At 48.6% G+C, this 20,414-nt stretch overlaps 1 protein-coding gene across 1 annotated transcript in view; it reads left to right on the forward strand.

The window, feature by feature from the left end:
* The first annotated feature begins 1,701 nt into the window (after positions 1-1,701).
* lrrc3 (leucine rich repeat containing 3) overlaps positions 1,702-20,414 on the forward strand; it is a 121,615-nt gene continuing 102,902 nt past the window's right edge. The window contains exon 1 of the mRNA XM_070874899.1: positions 1,702-1,772. The gene's annotated coding sequence lies outside the window, so the exon portion shown is untranslated. The remainder of the gene's footprint in view (positions 1,773-20,414) is intronic.

Consider the following 20,414-nt stretch of genomic DNA (forward strand, 5'->3'; position numbering starts at 1 on the left):
CTCTCATGCTGGCTGCACATGACTACACCATACGGCACTGGCCAGGCACTGAAAATTGCGCTGACGCGCTCAGCAGGCTTCCGCTGGCCACCACTGAGGGGGCAGCGGAGCAAAGCATTGAGATGGTCATGGCCGTTGAGGTTTTTGACACCGCAGGCTCCCCCATCACAGCCCACCAGATCAAACTCTGGACCAACAGGGACCCCCTCCTATCCATGATAAAGAAATGTGTCCTGACTGGGGATTGGGTGCCCGCACACGGGGCGTGCCCCGAGGAGGTCAGACCGTTTCAGAGACGGATGGATGAGCTCTCCATCCAAGCCGACTGTCTACTATGGGGCAGCTGGGTGGGCATGCCCCAGAAAGGAAGGGAAGCATTCATCAGGGAACTCCACAGCGAGCACCCAGGCATTGTGCTAATGAAGGCCATTGCCCGGTCACATGTATGGTGGCCGGGGATTGACTCAGACCTGAAACACTGGGTTCGCAGGTGCATGACGTGTGCCCAGCTGGGCAATGCCCCCAGGGAGGCCTGCTCAGCCCATGGCCCTGGCCCACCAGGCCATGGTCACGCATCCACGTGGACTATGCGGGGCCGTTCATGGGAAAAATGTTCTTGATTGTAGTTGATGCATATTCGAAATGGATCGAGTGCATTATATTAAATTCGAGCACGACATCCATCACCGTGGAGTCTGCGCACGGTTTTCGCGACCCACGGCTTGCCGGACATTCTGGTCAGCGACAAGGGCCCATGTTTCACCAGCCATGAATTCCAGGAGTTGGGTAATGGCATTAAACAAATCCGGACGGCACCGTTCAAGCCAGCTTCCAATGGCCAGGCAGAACGTGCGGTCCAAGTCATAAAACAAGGCATGCTCCATATCCAGGGACCCTCTCTTCAGTACCGCCTATCGCGCCTCCTGCTGGCCTATAGGTCCCGCCCGTACTCGCTCACGGGAGACCCGCCAGCAGAACTCATGAAACGCACGTTCAAAACACAGCTGTCCCTCATTCACCCAAGCCTGGCAGGCATTGTTGAGGGCAAGCGGCAGTCCCAAACCGAGTGTCATGATCGCAACTCAAGGGGGAGGTGTATAGAAATGGATGACCCGGAATTTGTGCTTAATCATGCACCAGGACCCAAGTGGCTTGAGGGCACCAGAATTGGTAAAGAGGGGAATAGGGTCATAGTGGTCAGACTGAACAATGGGCAGATATGCCGCAAACATCTGGACCAGGTAAAGAAAAGGTTCAGCATGAACACTGAGGAACCTGAAATAGACCATGAGATGCCAACCACACCACTGCCAGTGAACGAGCAACAAGGACATGCACAGTCCCTGCGGCCAGCCCGGAACCAACTCAGGCAACAGAGACACATGCCACGGCTCAACCACCAGAACCACAACTGCGGCGCTCCACGAGAGAGCGTCGACCGCCTGAAAGACTCAGTCTTTGACCCAAAGACATTAGGGGGGAGGTGATGTCATGTTTGTAACCTTCACATAACTGTAACCAATATGTAACAATACTGTACACTGTATACAACTGTGAAATACACACCTTGGCCACAGGGGGTGAACTTGTGGGAGACACTCCTTACCTGGTCAGCCAGGTACTTAAAGGGAGGTTCCACGCAGGCTCAGCACTCCTTGGTCCAGGGAATAAAGGTGCAGGTCATGAGTGACCTTGTCTGCAGTATATGCCTCGTGTGAATATGTTCTAGAGTTGAGAACTCTACACCGACGGTCGTGCTGATGCCAATGTGGGTAAGTGAAGGCCCTCCTTTCATACACTCTCTCCTTCAATGCACCAACGCCTACTGTTCCTTTCCTTCATGGAAGTCTGCTGGTTGCATCTTCTATGTCTTAATCCCCCACCTCCCACTCACGGCAGCCCTTCTCCTATTTATGCTTGAAAATGACATGCCCCCTGTGGGCAGCGGAACTGCAGACGACGATGTGGGCAGCATTGGTAAGTGAGGCTGTCGTTGAATATGGGCGCTACTTGAATGCGCCAGCGCCTACAGTGCTTTTCTGTGCAAAAGTGTGCTAGTTTCAACGCTCCATGCATCAATCCCCCACCTCCCCCTCACAGCAGCCCTTCCCCCATTTATGCTTGCAGATGAAACACCGAGTGGCAGCACACCACAAAGGGACACACCACATGCAGGCCTGAAGCACAGGCTTGTGGACAGAAACCCTCCAATATCCCTAAGCATGGATGATGACATTGAGGCCTCAAGTGATCAAGAGACCATTCTCAGCACTCCCCAGCTCGTTCAGGCAACTGATGAGGAGGAGGACGCAGATGGCACAAGCGCGTCAAGGCTTCCAGGCACACTTCGCCAGCTCAGATACTGGTGGGAATGCCTGGTCTGAAGTAGTTGACGTGGTAGGTGGGTCGACACTTCACCGGGAGCTTGTGGGCTGCAGCATGGTGACGGGGCTAGGCAACCTCAGGTGCCACCTCTCCAGCGGGAGAGAGTCCGCACCAGAGTTCTGCCGCTGAGGACTCGGATGAGCCATCGATGTAGTGGCTTATGAGGGAAGGGTGGAGGCCATGCATTCCCAGATGTTGGACACTGACTAGGATACCAGAGAGCCTGTCGGAAGTGGTCAGGAGTGTGATGGAATCAGTCCGCCTTCCGCATAGTCGACAGCGCTGCTCACACCATGGAACCCATCATTGCCAGTGTGCAGGCGATGGTGGACTCCCAGAGTATCCGTGTGGATCCACCTGTAGTGCCATAGCCTGCAGGTGATGTGGCAGCTGCCATATCGGCACAGGCGCGAGCGAACAATCGCATCGGTGCTGGATTGGAGAGGATGGCCGCGGCCCTGGAAGCTCAGAATGCTCTTATGCTCTCTGGGCAACAGGCCACCGAGCGTCTTGGTGCTGCCATGGAGCGTCAAACTGCTGCCATCTCTGGTGGATTTGAGACTCTGGCTTCTCTCGTGCAGCTTCAGTTCGATGCCACCAGACACCTCAGTGTTGTATTCGCGGCTGGGTCCAACACTGGCCACTGGGGACCTTCCAGTCTTGCGCCATCCCACCAACCCGACCTCCCTCAGCTTGGTGGTGGTGTTAAGGTGCTGCCCCCGCAGGCTCCTCGGACCAGGATCCTAATGATGTGCTCTCAGGATCACAGCATTCCTGGCCCCAGATCTCCCACTCCGCCAGTGCCTCCACGCATGGTTCCATCCGAGCCAAGCCAGACTGCACCCTCCCAGGATGGTGCTGGCCAGTCTGCACCTGGCCCTTCCAGGTCCAAAGGTGTTCGAGGGCATCCTAGAAGGACAGCTGTAGCTCCCACACAACAACTACAGCAGCCTTCCCTGACCCTTGATGCAGCCACAGGGGAGACACTTGGGTGTAGTATAAGGGAAGGCACGCGTAAGAGGTGTTATAAGGACATGCACAGGGGCAAGAGACGTTGCTGCACCTCTCTTATAGGGTTGTGCTGGGTCGACACCTCCTAGCTCTGGGGCAACGGGGATCCTCCTCCTCCTCCTCCTCCTCCTCCTCCTCCTCATCAGGTGGTGCTGCTGGCTCGACCTCCAGCGGCTGTCTCCTCATGAGGGCCAGGTTTTGCAGCATGCAGCAGACCACGACGAATATGGAGACCCATTGAGGAGATTACTGCAAAGCGCCACCAGACCAGTCCAGGCAACGGAACCTCTGCTTAAGGATGCCTATGCACTGCTCGGTGATGCACCTGGTGCCACAATGAACGTCATTGTATGCATGCTCTGACGCTGTCCTGGGGTTCCGCAGTGGAGTGAGCAGCTAAGTGGAGAGGGGATATCCCTTGTCCCCAAGCAGCCAACCACAATCCTGATTTGGGCCTGTGAAGAGGACGGGCACACTGGTCTGGCACAGAATGAAGGAATCATGGCTGCTTCCTGGGTACGTCGCGTCAACAGCCATGATCCGATGCTGGTGGTCTCAGACGACCTGCACATTCATAAGTGGGAACGCCTTGCGGTTCATAAAAATCTCGGGGTGATGTAGTGGCGCCCTCCGCCCAACGTGTGTGCACCCCGATAACATAACGGCGGCCCACTGATTCAACCTGCTGATTCCGGTGGAAGTGTGCACCACTGAAACCCACCACCCCCCCCCCCCCCCCCCCCCGATTTGACTCGGGGTATTTTTCCGATCGGCCGCTGAAAACCTGCGGTAACAGTCCCTCGAGGGACACTGAATTTCAGCCCCGGCATCTCTGTTAATGCAGCACTGCCTCAGTACTGCATTGAAGTGCTACACTTGATTATGTGCACAGGTCTCTGGAATGGGACTTGAACTCACAACCTTCTGACTTAGAGGCGAGAGTGCTAACACTGTCATGTATCTTACATTATTATACATAACTGTATCCTAACATGCTATACATGACTGTAATAAGAAATGACCTGTAACCACCAGCATACCTTACCACCAGGTATATAAGGACAGGTCTCAGGCAAGTGCAGCATTCCAGAGCTGTAAAATAAAGGTGCAGGTCCAGAGTGACCTTGACTTCACGACATGCCTCGTGTGAATCTGTACTGAGAGGACAGGACTTTACAGTGGCGACGGGTTACGGGATTACAGAATCCACAGAATGGCGAACAACGGATCAGATGAAAAGTACAATGCGGGAGACAATTGGGAGGACTTTATAGAAAGGCTCCAGCAAAGCTTTGTAACCAAAGACTGGTTAGGCGATGATAAGGCAGACAAGAGAAGAACCCATCTCTTGACCAGCTGTGGCTCGAAAACATACGCTTTAATGAAGGATCTGTTGGCACCCGAGAAACCAGCAAGCAAGTCGTTTGAAGAATTGAGCACACTGGTAAGAGACCACCTGAAGCCAGCGAGCAGCCTACACATGGCCAGACACAGGTTCTACAACTACAGACGCTGTGATGGCCAGAGCATACCCGGCTTCGTGGCGGAACTTCGGAGGTTAGCTAGTTTATGTGAGTTCTCCGATGAACTGAGAAGAGAAATGCTGAGAGACATTTTCATTGAAGGAATAGGCCACGGAGGCATATTCCGAAAGCTCATAGAGATCAAGAACCTGACCTTAGAGGCAGCAGCACTGGTTGCACAGACATTCTTGGTAGGGGAAGAAGAAGTTCACAGCACTAAACAAGCTGCTACCCCAACACACAGACAAAACCGGGAGAACAGGCTCTCGACAGCAGGCAGAAGCCATCAAGGGCCACAGGAACGGCCGTTCACACCTCATCAACCCACAATGCGAGCAATCAACTAGAAGCTGAGAGAAGCTCAAGAGAGATCAGCCAGACGCAGCTCATTCTTTGGGAACTCTTTGAACAATGGAACAGGTCTGTGCTGGAGGTGTGGAGGTGGGCACTCATCAAGGGGATGTCGATTTCAGCAGGCTGTTTGCAGAAATTGTGAATATACAGGGCATTTGGCCCGCATAAGCAAATAAACGGCAGCTCGGCTGGTATACGAATCGGATGGGTCGGAAAGCGGACCAGAAGATGGTGGGGACAGTACCCGGGACACCAGTGTACAGTGGGTCAACACGATCAACGGCTGCTGCTTCTACAACAGGACGCCTCCTATAATGATGAGGGTCCTACTCAACGGGATATCTGTCAACATGGAGCTGGATACGGGAGCGAGTCAATCTCTCATGGGCGCTCAACAATTTGAACAACTGTGGCCGCATAAAAGAGACAGACCAAAACTCACAAGGGTCGACACCACACTAAGGACCTATACCAAAGAAATCGTACCAATCCTCGGAAGCACCATGCTCTCTGTCACACATAAAGGGACAGTGAACCGACTTCCCCTGTGGATTGTCCCCGGAGTCCCCCCAGCACTGCTGGGGAGAAGCTGGCTGGCAAAACTAAACTGGAAATGGGATGATGTCCATGCCATGTCATTAGAGGAACGGACCTCCTGCTCAACAGTTATAAAGCGATTTGAACATCTTTTTCAGCCAGGTGTGGGCACTTTCAAAGGGGCCAAAGTCAAAATCTACATCGCACAGGATGCTAGACCGGTCCATCACAAGGCCAGAGCTGTACCCTATGTGAATGAGGGAAAAGATTGAACACGAACTAGACAGGCTTCTGCGGGAAGGCATTATATCACCTGTGGAATTTAGTGACTGGGCAAGTCCCATCGTCCCAGTCATGAAGCCTGAGGGATCCGTACGAATCTGTGGGGACTACAAATCTACCATAAACAGAGTCTCCCTACAGGACCAGTACCCGCTGCCCAGAGCGGAGGACTTATTTGCCACATTGGCTGGAAGTAAACTTTTCTCAAAATTAGACCTCACATCTGCGTATATGATGCAAGAATTGACTGAGGAATCCAAGCTACTCACCACCATCAACACACATCGAGGCCTTTTCATGTACAATCGATGCCCATTCGGCATCAGGTCGGCAGCTACCATATTCCAGCGCAACACGGAGAGTCTGCTCAAGTCCATCCCGGGGACGGTTGTATTTCAAGACGACATACTTATCACGGGCAGGGACACCGACTCCCATCTCCGTAATTTGGAGGAAGTACTAAAGCGGTTGGATCGGGTAGGCCCACGAGTCAAGAAATCCAAGTCCCTGTTTCTCACACCCGAGGTTGAATTTTTGGGCAGAAGGATTGCCGCTGATGGAATCTGCCCAACAGAGTCTAAAACAGAAGCAATTCACCTGGCACCCAGGCCCCGGAATGTCTCAGAACTGCGCACCTTTCTCGGGCTACTCAATTACTTTGGGAACGTTATGCAGAACTTAAGCACGCTGCTGGAGCCTCTCCACATGCTACTCAGGAAGGGTTCCGATTGGTTTTGGGGGGAAACCCAGGAATGCGCCTTCAATAAGGCACGCAACCATCTGTGTTCCAACAGTGTTTTGACTTTCTTTGATCCAGGTAAAAAACTAGTTCTCACATGCGATGAGTCAGCGTATGGGGTCGGGTGCGTTTTGCAACATGTCAATAGTGCGGGCAAATTACAACCCATAGCTTATGCCTCCAGGTCACTTTCGCGGGCGGAGCGCGGGTACGGAATGGTAGAGAAGGAGGTGCTCGCGTGCGTGTACGGTGTCAAAAAGATGCACCAATACCTTTTCGGGGCCAAGTTCGCATTAGAAACCGATCACAAGCCCCTCACGTCCCTCCTATCCGAGAGCAAGGCAATAAATGCCAACGCCTCGACGCGAATTCAACGGTGGGCACTCATGCTAGCGTCCTACGACTACACAATAAGGCACACACCAGGCACAGACAACTATGCCGACGCGCTCAGCAGGCTACCCCTGGCGACCACGGAAGGGTCTGATGAACAGGACTGTGAGATAGTCATGGCAATCAATGCCTTTGAGTCCACAGGTTCGCCCATGACGGCTCGCCAAATCAGAGCTTGGACGGCCAGCGACCCCACGTTATCCTTAGTAAAAAGATTTGTCCTAACCGGTGACTGGGCAGAGGCTCGCGATGCCTGCCCCGAGGAATTAAAACCCTTTCACAGGCGTATGCATGAGCTATCACTACAAGCAGACTGCCTGATGTGGGGCAGCCGAGTAGTCATGCCTCTGCGAGGCAGAGAGGCATTTGTTCGGGAGCTCAACCGCGAGCACCCGGGGATCGTTCTCATGAAGGCCATAGGCAGATCCCACGTCCGGTGGCCTAGGATTGACGCGGACTTGGAGCTCTGTGTCTGAAGGTGCACCATTTGTGCCCAACTCAACAATGCCCCCAGGGAGGCTCCACTGAGCCCCTGGCCCTGGCCGACCAAACTATGGTCGCGGGTACACGTAGACTATGCGGGCCCTTTCATGGGCAAAATGTTCCTTGTAGTTGTAGATGCATTTTCAAAGTGGATCGAATGCACCATTTTAAACTCGAGCACAACCTCCACCACTGTGGAGAGCCTCGCAACCATATTTGCAACGCACGGAATCCCTGACACATTGGTCAGTGACAATGGTCCATGCTTCATCAGCGCAGAATTCCAAGACTTCATTATTGACCACGGCATAAATCACGTCAAGACGACACCGTTCAAGCCGACACCGTTCAAGCCGGCCTCCAACGGCCAGGCGGAGAGAGCAGTGCAAATCATTAAACAAGGCATGCTTAAAATCCAAGGTCCCACGCTGCAGGGTCGCCTGTCGCGACTGCTGCTGGCATACAGATCTCGTCCGCACTCACTGACTGGGATCCCCCCGCGCAACTGTTGATGAAAAGCACTTTAAAAACAAGGCTCTCATTAATCCTCCCAGACATGCATGAAATCGTTGAGGCAAAGCGACGTAAGCTGACTGAGTACCATGACAGAAATTCGAGGGGGCAATGGAATAAGATAGGGGACAAAGTGTTTGTACTAAACTATGGCAGGGGTCCCAAATGGCTTGCAGGGACAGTAACGGGCAAGGAAGGAAACAGGTTACTGGTAGTACAAATGGACAATGGCAAAACCTGCCGGAGGCATGTAGACCAAGTCAAAAGCAGATTTACCAACAACACTGCGGAACCAGAGGCAGACTACAATGTGGAACTCGCACCACACCTGGTGGACAGACAGAGGGAACAACCTGAGGAAAGAGCAATCCCAACAGACAGCCCAGGCGAGTCATCAACAATCACACCAATCGAAACAGGCAGCCCAGGCGCGTCATCAACAATCACACCAATCGAAACAGGCAGCCCAGGCGAGATACCAGCAACCACACCCAAAGAAAAACAGACACCAAGGCAAACAACTGAACCACAACTCAGATGCTCCACGCGAGAGCGTAGACCACCTGAGAGACTGAACCTATAAAGACAATAAGACCTTGGGGGAGGGTGATGTCATGTATCTTACATTATTATATATAACTGTATCCTAACATGCTATATATGTAATAAGATATGACCTGTAACCACCAGCAGACCTTACCACCAGGAGTGCACTTTCAAGAGACAGGTATACAAGGACAGGTCTCAGGCAAGTGCAGCATTCCAGAGCTGTGAAATAAAGGTGCAGGTCCAGAGTGACCTTGACTTCACTACATGCCTCGTGTGAATCTGTCCTGAGGGGACAGGACTTTACAAACACAGAGACAAGGTTGACACCTAAGGACAGTAGACCAGGTCCCAGTCTGTTGTGTCCCCAGTCTCAGCTACAGATAGGTGCCAAGCGACGGTCAGATGAGCCCAATGTGGGGTGGGGAAAATTAGAAGGTTGCTTTTACATGTTGTATGCTGCTTGGCTATTGGTTACGATCTTTCTCAGCCTTGTTTTCAAATCCCTCCACGGCCCCTCCCCTCTCTATCTCTGTAACCTCCTGCAGCCCTACAACCCTCCGAGATAACTGCAGTCCTCCAATTCTAGCCACCTGTGCATCACTAATTTTCATCGCTCCACCACTGGTGGCTGTTCCTTCAGCTGCTGTAAGAATGCACCTTTTTTGCTGTATAAATTTGCTGTAACTTGACCAAACTTAAAAATTGATCAAAATTAATGAACCAGCATGCTGCGGGAGGCCAAGAGACTGGTTCCTGTGAGAACTTTGTAGAAATGCTGTGGTTGCAAACTGTGCACAGATAAGAAAATGGACCTTGAGAGTTCTGAAAAACAAACCTCTTGCGCCGTTACCGGACAAGGAAATTCTTTAGACCATGGTGTAACCGACCTTGAAGGCCCACTGACTAACTGATAAAAGCAGAGACATGCATGCAGTGGGAGGGCTATTGGTGTATAAACAGTGCTGCGAAAAGACACTCGAGACTGCAGTTGAAGACAACCTGATCTGTTGCCAGTTAAAGTCGTACGTCAAGTCATCACCGAACCGACCACTTGCTGGTGTTAGTACGTCAGAGGCTGGAGTTTGTGGCATTGGTGAGGCCTACAAAAGGCCAGGCGGCAGCGAGAGGCGACGGCAGTCAGAGGCGGGAGTTTGTGGCATTGGTGAGGCCTACAAAAGGCCAGGCGGCAGCGAGAGGCGACAGCAGTCAGAGGCGGGAGTTTGTGGCATTGGTGAGGCCTACAAAAGGCCATCTTGTGCAGCTCCAGCCAGGAGAAAAAGCAAAAAAGTAGAAAGAAATCAAAAGGTGACGTCACAGCCAAAGGGGTAAGTGACTGGTTGGTGATTGGTGAGTAGCTTTTCTTTATCTTTTTTATATCAGTAAGTAACCTGTTAACATTGTTGTCGCCAAATTAAGTGTTAATCTAAGGGTTAAGTCATGGCAGGAGAGCTCGGACACGTGATATGCTCCTCCTGTACCATGTGGGAACTCAGGGACACTACCTGACGACTACATGTGCGGGAAGTGTATCCGCCTCCAGCTCTGATGGATCGCGTTGCGGAATTGGAGCTGAGGGTGGATTTACTCTGGAGCATCCACGATGCTGAGAATGACGTGATTAGCACGTGTGGCGAGTTGGTCTTACCGCAGGTAAAGGGTCCACAGTCAGATAGGGAATGGAAGACCAACAGGAAGAGCAGTGCAAGGAAGGTAGTGCAGGGATCCCCTGGGGTCATCCCCCTGCAAAACGGATACACCAGGGGAGGGCAGCAGCAGCCAAATTCAAGGCAACGTGGCTGGCTCTGCTGCACAGGAGGGCAGGAAAAAGAGTGGGAGAGCGATAGTGATATGGGGATTCAATTGTAAGGGGAATAGATAGGCGTTTCTGCGGCCGCAACCGAGACTCCAGGATGGTATGTTGCCTCCCTGGTGCAAGGGTCAAGGATGTCTCGGAGCGGGTGCAGGACATTCTGAAAAGGGAGGGTGAACAGCCAGTTGTCGTGGTGCACATTGGTACCAACAATATAGGTAAAAAACGGGATGAGGTCCGAAGAGACGAATTTAAGGAGCTAGGAGCTAAATTAAAAAGTAGGACCTCAAATGTTGTAATCTCGGGATTGCTACCAGTGCCACATGCTAGTCAGAGTAGGAATCGCAGGATAGCTCAGATGAATACGTGGCTTGAGCAGTGGTGCATCAGGGAGGGATTCAAATTCCTGGGGCATTGGAACCAGTTCTGGGGGAGGTGGGACCAGTACAAACTGGATGGTCTGCACCTAGGCAGGATTGGAACCAATGTCCTCGGGGGAGTGTTTGCTAATGCTGTTGGGGAGGAGTTAAACTAATATGGCAGGGGGATGGGAACTAATGCAGGGAGACAGAGGGAAGCAAAATGGAGACAGAAACAAAAGACAGAAAGGAGATGAGTAAAAGGAGAGGGCAGAGAAACCCAAGGCAAAAAAAAAGGGCCACTTTACAGCAAAATTACGAAGGGTCAAAGTGTGTTAAAAAGGCAAGCCTGAAGGCTCTGTGCCTCAATGCGAGGAATATTCGGAATAAGGTGGACGAATTAACTGTGCAGATAGCAGTGAACGGATACGATGTGGTTGGCATCACGGAGACATGACTCCAGGGTGACCAAGGCTGGGAACTCAACATCCAAGGGTATTCAACATTTAGGAAAGATAGACAGAAAGGAAAAGAAGGTGGGGTGGCGTTGCTGGTTAAAGAGGAAATTAAAGCAATTGTAAGGAAAGACATTAGCTTGGATGATGTGGAATCGGTATGGGTGGAGCTACGGAATACCAAAGGGCAGAAAGCGCGAGTGGGAGTTGTGTACAGACCTCCAAAAAATAGTAGTGATGTTGGGGAGGGCATCAGAGAGGAAATTAGGGGTGCATGCAATAAAGGTGCAGCAGTTATCATGGGTGACTTTAATATGCATATAGATTGGGCTAACCAAACTGGAAACAATACGGTGGAGGAGGATTTCCTGGAGTGCATAAGGGATGGTTTTGTCGACCAATATGTTGAGGAACCAACTAGGGGGGAGGCCATCTTAGACTGGGTGTTGTGTAATGAAAGAGGATTAATTAGCAATCTCGTTGTGCGAGGCCCCTTGGGGAAGAGTGACCATAATATGGTGGAATTCTACATTAGGATGGAGAAGGAAACAGTTAATTCAGAGACCATGGTTCAGAACTTAAAGAAGGGTAACTTTGAAGGTATGAGGCATGAATTGGCTAGGATAGATTGGCGAATGATATTTAAGGGGTTGACTGTGGATGGGCAATGGCAGACATTTAGAGACCGCGTGGATGAACTACAACAATTGTACATTCCTGTCTGGCGTAAATATAAAAAAGGGAAGGTGGCTCAACCGTGGCTATCAAGGGAAATTAGGGATAGTAAAGAAGCCAAGGAAGAGGCATACAAATTGGCCAGAAATAGTAGCGAACCCGGGGACTGGGATAAATTTAGAACTCAGCAGAGGAGTACAAAGGGTTTGATTAGGGCAGGGAAAATAGAGAACGAGAGGAAGCTTGCAGGGAACATTAAAATGGACTGCAAAAGCTTCTATAGATATGTAAAGAGAAAAAGATTAGTAAAGACAAACGAAGGTCCCCTGCAGTCAGAATCAGGGGAAGTCATAATTGGGAACAAAGAAATAGCAGACCAATTGAACAAGTACTTTGGCTCGGTATTCACTAAGGAGAACACAAACAACCTTCCGGATATAAAAGGGGTCAGAGGGTCGAGTAAGAAAGAGGAACTGAGGGAAGTCCTTATTAGTCGGGAAATTGTGTTGGGGAAATTGATGGGATTGAAGGCCGATAAATCCCCAGGGCCCATCCCAGAGTACTTAAGGAGGTGGCCTTGGAAATAGCGGATGCATTGACAGTCATTTTCCAACATTCCATAGACTATGGATCAGTTCCTATGGAGTGGAGGGTAGCCAATGTAACCCCGCTTTTTAAAAAAGGAAGGAGAGAGAAAACAGGGAATTATAGACCAGTCAGCCTGACATCGGTAGTGGGTAAAATGATGGAATCAATTATTAAGGATGTCATAGCAGCGCATTTGGAAAGAAGTGACATGATAGGTCCAAGTCAGCATGGATTTGTGAAAGGGAAATCATGCTTGACAAATCTTCTGGAATTTTTTGAGGATGTTTCCAGTGGAGTGGACAAGGGAGAACCAGTTGACGTGGTGTATTTGGACTTCCAGAAGGCTTTCGACAAGGTCGCACACAAGAGATTAATGTGCAAAGTTAAAGCACATGGGATTGGGGGTAGTGTGCTGACGTGGATTGAGAACTGGTTGGCAGACAGGAAGCAAAGAGTAGGGGTAAATGGGTACTTTTCAGAATGGCAGACAGTGACTAGTGGGGGGGTACCGCAAGGTTCTGTGCTGGGGCCCCAGCTGTTTACATTGTACATTAATGATTTAAACAAGGGGATTAAATGTAGTATCTCCAAATTTGCGGATGACACGAAGTTGGGTGGCAGTGCAAGCTGCGAGGAGGATGCTATGAGGCTGCAGAGTGACTTGGATAGGTTAGGTGAGTGGGCAAATGCATGGCAGATGAAGTATAATGTGGATAAATGTGAGGTTATCCACTTTGGTTGTAAAAACAGAGAGACAGACTATTATCTGAATGGTGACAGATTAGGAAAAGTGGAGGTGCAACGCGATCTGGGTGTCATGGTACATCAGTCATTGAAGGTTGGCATGCAGGTACAGCAGGTGGTTAAGAAAGCAAATGGCATGTTGGCCTTCATAGCAAGGGGATTTGAGTACAGGGGCAGGGAGGTGTTACTACAGTTGTACAGGGCCTTGGTGAGGCCACACCTGGAGTATTGTGTACAGTTATGGTCTCCTAACTTGAGGAAGGGCATTCTTGCTATTCAGGGAGTGCAGCGAAGGTTCACCAGACTGATTCCCGGGATGGTGGGACTGACCTATCAAGAAAGACTGGATCAACTGGGCTTGTATTCACTGGAGTTCAGAAGAATGAGAGGGGACCTCATAGAAACGTTTAAAATTCTTATGGGTATAGACCGGTTAGATGCAGGAAGAATGTTCCCAATGTTGGGGAAGTCCAGGGGTCACAGTCTAAGGATAAGGGGTAAGACATTTAGGACCGAGATGAGGAGAAACTTCTTCACCCAGAGTGGTGAACCTGTGGAATTCTCTACCACATAAAGTTGTTGAGGCCAATTCACTAAATATATTCAAAAAGGAGTTCGATGTAATCCTTACTACTCGGGGGATCAAGGGGTATGGCGAGAAAGCAGGAATGGGGTACTGAAGTTGCATGTTCAGCCATGAACTCATTGAATGGCGGTGCAGGCTTGAAGGGCCGAATGGCCTACTCCTGCACCTATTTTCTATGTTTCTATGTTTCTGTGTATGTAGTGCTTCCTTATCATCACTTGATTTTAAAGTAAGGGAATAATCCTGTATATGCTGAAGTGTAATCAAGGAGGTATTATACGCAACAGTTTTGTGTGAACTTTCTTGTAATTTCTTGTTGATCTTAAGTAAAAAAAGAAGTTTTTCACAGATTCATTGGTTTTGAGTTGTTCTGTTCCACATCTCCGAACTCTGTAAACTGTTAGACGAGGCGAGGGATGATTTCTGTGCGTCTTACACTGCCTAGGCCCTAAGCTCTGGAATTCTCTCCCTATACTTCTCCGTCTCTCTACCTCTCTCTCTCCTCCTTGAAGACGCTCCTTAAAAGCTTCCTCTTTAACCAAGCTTTTTGTCACCTGTTCTGATATCTCCTCATATGGCTTTTTGTCAAATTTTGTCTGATCATGCTCCTGTGAAACACCTTGTGACATTTTACTATGCTAAAGGTGCTATATAAATGCACATTGTTCTTGTAAGAGTTGGTAGCCTTGGATCAGGTGCCAGGATCCACACTCTTCGCCATGGTAGATGTTTGTACTGAGAAAAGCTAAAAGGGTGCAAATGTAGAGCAAATGTAAAAATAAATCAAGTTGGAGATTAACATAGTCCATGGGAAAGAAAGAAAAGACAGATGCATTTTTGCCTTACACTGAATGACAAGTGAAACTAAGCAAGGCAGAAGTATCCTGAATCTAGTGTAGAATTTTCCATACTGATGAGCTTTTGATGTGATTGCTGTCATTGACATCCTGTAGAGAGGAGTGCACTGAATTGCTCATAGTAAATCTTGCATCCATATACATGACTTTTAATCCCTTTTTAGTTATGTACCTTAAATTTGGATTAGTATTAAACTAATCACTGAGATTTAATGGACTCTATGTGCTGCTTTCAGATCACTGATTAAACATGTTTGATTTAAAAAATCTGCCTGTGCCTTTAACTATTTGGTTCATAGAATGATGCATGATGGGCTGCAGTGTCTGTGCCGACTCTTTAAAAGAGCTATTAAGTTAGGCCTACTCCCCTATATGGCTCAGAGACTTAGATCATATTCAGCAGACACCTCAAATCGTTGGAGAAATGCCACCAACGCTGCCTCTGCAAGATCCTGCAAATCCCCTGGAAGGATAGACACACAGACGTCAGTGTTCTCGATCAGGCCAACATCCCCAGCATCGAAGCACTGACCACACTCGACCAGCTCCATTGGGCGGACCACATCGTCTGCATGCCCGACACGAGACTCCCAAAGCAAGTGTTCTGTTCGGAATTCTTATACGGCAAGCGAGCCCCAGGTGGGTAGAGGAAATGTTTCAAGGACACCCTGAAAGCCTCCTTGATAAAGTACAACATCACCACCAGCACCTGGGAATCCCTGGCCCAGGACCGCCCTAAGTGGAGGAATAGCATCCGGGAGGGCGCTGAGCACCTCAAGTCTCGTCGCCGAGAGCATGCAGAAAACAAGCGCAGGCAGCAGAAGGAGCATGTGGCAAACCAGACTCCCCACCCACCCTTTCCTTCAACAATTTTCTGTCCCACCTGTGACAGATTGTAATTCCTGTATTGGACTATACAATCACCTAAGAACTCACTTTTAGAGTGGAAGCAAGTCTTCCTCGATTTCGAGGGACTGCCTATGATGATGACTCCCCTATAGAATCATACAGCACAGAGGGAGGCCTATTCTCATGTTAAAAATAACTAGTTTATTTTAAATGAGTTAATGACAGGGTTAAAATACCCCAAACAGGAATTTAACGAATGTAGCACGCAGAGCAAATGAAACCCCCTTTGTTTCTTTTTAACATCGCCCATCTCCGCCGCTGCCTCAGCTCATCAGCTGCTGAAACCTTTATCCATGCCTTTGTTACCTCTGCACGTGACTATTCCAACACACTTCTGGCTGGCCTCCTATATTCTACCTGGCCTCCTATATTCTACCCTACGTAAACCAGAGGTTATCCAAAACTCGGCTGCACATGTCCTAATTCGCACTAAGTCCCGTTCACCCATCACCCCTGTGATCGCTGACCTACATTGGCTCCCGGTTAAGCAACAGCTAGATTTCAAAATTCTCATCCTTATTTTAAAATCCCTCCATGGCCTTGCCCCATGCTATCTCTGTAATTTCCTCCAGCCCCCCCCCCCCGAGATGTCGCGCTCCTCTAATTCTGCCCTCTTGAGCATCCCTGATTATAATCGCTCAACCATTGGTGGTGTGCCTTCAACTGCCTAAGCTCTAATCTCTGGAACTCCCTCCCTAAGCCTTTCTACCCCTCTCTTCCTTTACGACGCTCCTTAAACCTACATCTGACCAAGCTTTTCGTCATCTGCCCTAATTTCTTCTTGTGTGACTTGGTGTCAAATTTTTTGTCTTATAATACTCCTGTGAAACGCCTTAGGACGTTTTATTATGTTAAAGGCACTATATAAATAGAAGTTGTTGTTACTGTTGTCTCAACTTTTTACATGAATAAAGAGCGCAAAATAAGACAATAAAGCCACCCTTTCACTGCTCGGCTGGGAATCGGATTATGTGAAGCTTATTAACAGATGACAATTTGGCCTTACAGTGTGAAATGGTGGATGCAGGCAGAATCTCAGGGAAGCTATCAGATCATCAAAGTTTAATTGGGTCCCCTGCCTATGGCCTCAGGGCTCTATAATGAGGGTTTGCATGAATAATCCACCAGCCAGTTCAGGATGAGTAGTCTCACAGGCTTTTGCACAGCTGCTCTATCCACGCTTTAAACTTTGGTTTTCGACATGTTCATAATGAATGCTCATGGGGCTTTACTCAATAATTCATGGAAGCCGAAAACACACTAGGGTCGATTCTCTGGCTTCCATCGTCATGACAATGTGACACTGTTCTTCAGGTGCAATTAGCACAGGAGATGTGACCTGACGAGTTCAGCTTCATATAAACATTCAAGCAATCTTCCCCTGATTCGCAGGGAGTGCAGTGGAGGCAATGGGTGTCAACCAGTGTGATCATCACTGCATTAAAACTGTCCTACCCACTGACCTCCCAGCATTTTTCTTCTGTGGAGATAGATAGACAGATGTTACATTTCTAAAGTGCCTTTCACCACCTCAGGATGGCCCAAAAAACTTTACAACCAATGAAGTACTTTTTGAAGTGTAGTCTCTGTTGTAATGTAGGAAACACAGCAGCCAATTTGCTCACAGCAAGGTCCCACAAACAGCAATGTAGTAATGACCAGACAATCTGTTTTAGTGATGTTGATCGGGGGATAAATATTGGCCAGGACACCGGAAGAACTCCCCAGCTCCTCTTCAAAAGAGTGTCAAGGGATCTTTTACATCCACCTGAGAGGGCAGACAGGGCTTCGGTTTAACATCTCAAGGTGGCAGCTCCGACAGTGCAGCACTCCCTTTGTACTTGACTGGAGTGTCAGCCTAGATTTTTTGTGCTCAAGTCTCTGGAGTGGGACTTGAACCCACAACTTTCTGGCTCACAGTTAAGAGTGCTACCAACTGAGCCACGGCTGACGCTGCATTGTACCATCTGCAAAGGAGGTGAAAAAGCAGTAACTTAATTGAAAGCAACTTACCTACACAGCCCTCCTCTGTGTCTGCTTCTATGTAGTGCCAGGTTTCCCAGGCAAGGCCGGAATCAGGCACCGAACATGCGACTGCAGGGTTCCATTGACGTCATCGGACCCTGGCTGTTGAATATGAACATACAAACAACAACAGACAGGAAAAGACCCTTTGTTCCATTCAGCCTGTCCCACACAATTGTGATGCCTTATGCATCACAATATATACACTCCCCAGCCCATTCAAAATCATGTGATTTCCTGGATCCCCTAGATAAGAAATTCCTCACCAATACCCTTAGGCAATCAAAACTAGTCCAGGAGATCACTCTGGTCCTGATAATTCCATGCAGTTACCTACCTTTTTACAAGGTGATCTCCGCCCAAGACAGAAACAGGTCCAGCTCTCACTTGAAACATAAGAAACAGGAGAAATAGGCGCATGAGTAGGCCGTAGTCTCAGAATCTTACATGTTTCAATGAGGTCACCTCTCATTCTTCTAAACTCCAGAAAGTATAGGCCCATTCCACTCAATCTTTCCTCATAGAATCAATCGAGATAATATTTCTTGCACCCTGTCTGAAGCAAGTATATCCTTCCTTAGGTACTGAGACTAAAACTGTACACAATACTCACGCGTGGTCTCACCAAAGCCCTGTACAATTGCAGCAAGACTTCCTTAACTCCTGTACTGCATCCCCCTTGCAATAAAGGCCAACATACCATTTGCCTTCCTAATTGCTTGCTGTACCTACAGACTAACTTTCTATGTTTCGTGTACAACAACATTCAAGTCCCTCTGAACACCAACATTTAACAGTTTCTCACCATTTAAAAATAAATCTGTTTTTCTATTCTTCCTACCAAAGTAAATAACCTCACATTTCCCCACATTATATTCCATCTGCCACCTTGAAGGAATTCGGTGAATCAGCATCCACCACACAAGTCGGCAGCCTATTCCTGAGGTCCACTATTCTCTGGGAAAAAAACACCTCCTGACATCTAACCTAGATTTAGCCTTATACAACTTAAATTTGTGATCCCTGGTCCTCACTAAGCTATTTTGTTAGAACAAACTGTCAACTGGAACACAATCTATTCCCTTCATCATCTTATAAACCTCAATCAGATCCCCTTATGTCTACACTTCTCCACAGTGTAGAGTCCTAGCTCTTTTATTTACAAGGCTCTGGCCTGCCTGCAGCGAGGGCCTTGCATGCCTTCCTCCGAAACCCAGGAATTAAAATCATGGCCGGCAAAAGCATAGTGCCAAGCTGGAGGGCAGACGCTGCCCCTATTTTAACCCCTGCACACCCTATTCGCATCAGACATGTGGGGGCAAAAATCAGCCTTAATATGTAAACTGTGTTTGTTGAGATGTCTTCCTGGCTGCTTTAAAAAAAAATTCATTCTTGGGATATGGGCATCACTGGCAAAGCCAGCATTTATTGTCCATCCCTAGTTGCCCTTGAGAAGGTGGTGCTGGGCCGCCTTCTTGAACTGCTGCAGTCTGTGTGATGAAGGTGCTCCCACAGTGCTGTTACGTAGGGAGTTCCAGGATTTTGACTCAGTGACAATGAAGGAGTGGTGATATATGTCCAAGTTGGATGGTGGGTGACTTGGAGGGGAACTTGCAGGTGTTTGTGTATCCATGTGCCTGCTGCCCTTGTCCTTCTGGATGGTGGAGGTCGTGGGTTTGGGAGGAGCTGTTGAAGAAGCCTTGGTAGATGGCTGCAGTGTGTACTATTGATAGTATACACGGCAGCCAAGGTACGCCGGTCATGGAGGAAATGGATATTATCGAATTATAAAGCACAGAAGGAGGCCATTCGGCCCATCGTGCCTGTGTCAGCTTGTTGAAGAACTATCCAATTAGTCCCAACCCTCTGCTCTTTTCCCATAGCACTTCAATTTTTCCCTTCAAGTATATATCCAATTCCCTTTTGAAAGTTACTATTGAATCAGGCAATGCATTCCAGATCATAACAACTCGTCATGTAAAAAACAAATTCCCCTCAATCGCCCCTGGTTCTTTTGCCAATCATCTTAAATCTGTGTCCTCTGGTTACCGACCCTCCTGCCAGTGGATACATTTACTTCTTATTTACTTGATCTGAACTGTCATAATTTTGAACACCTTTATTAAATCTCCCCTAAACCTTCTCTGCTCTCAGAAGAACAAGCCCAGTTTCTCTAGTCTCTTATAACTATTGCCATTCTGGTAAATCTCCTTTGCATCCTCTCCAAAGGTCTGTCAAAGACTTTGAAAAACAGCATGTGGAAGTGGAACAATATGATTTTAAATGAAATCCCCTGTGATTCAATCACAATTCACAGGCAGAACAAATTCATTCTTGTTTGTTTTTGAAGTGTGAAGCCTTGGGGAACTTTCAATGAGGAAATAGAACCCTTTATTGTTAAAACAGCATTGTGATCTCTATTTTTATATCGCACATGTAGTTGAGGGAACCATGGAGATGGCCTTAATATTTCCATGTTTACAATGTGATCTAAAATGCAAATGTTCTTCAAATAATTATAATATCAATTAGATTTTAAAATGTGTGGTATACCGCTCCCAGATAGCCCAATGGGTAAATGCTCCTGATCGCTATCCATTGACTCCTGGTGGAAACTATATGTGAATAAACATTGAG

This window comes from Pristiophorus japonicus, chromosome 3, assembly GCF_044704955.1.
Source record: "Pristiophorus japonicus isolate sPriJap1 chromosome 3, sPriJap1.hap1, whole genome shotgun sequence".
Classification (NCBI taxonomy): domain Eukaryota; kingdom Metazoa; phylum Chordata; class Chondrichthyes; family Pristiophoridae; genus Pristiophorus; species Pristiophorus japonicus.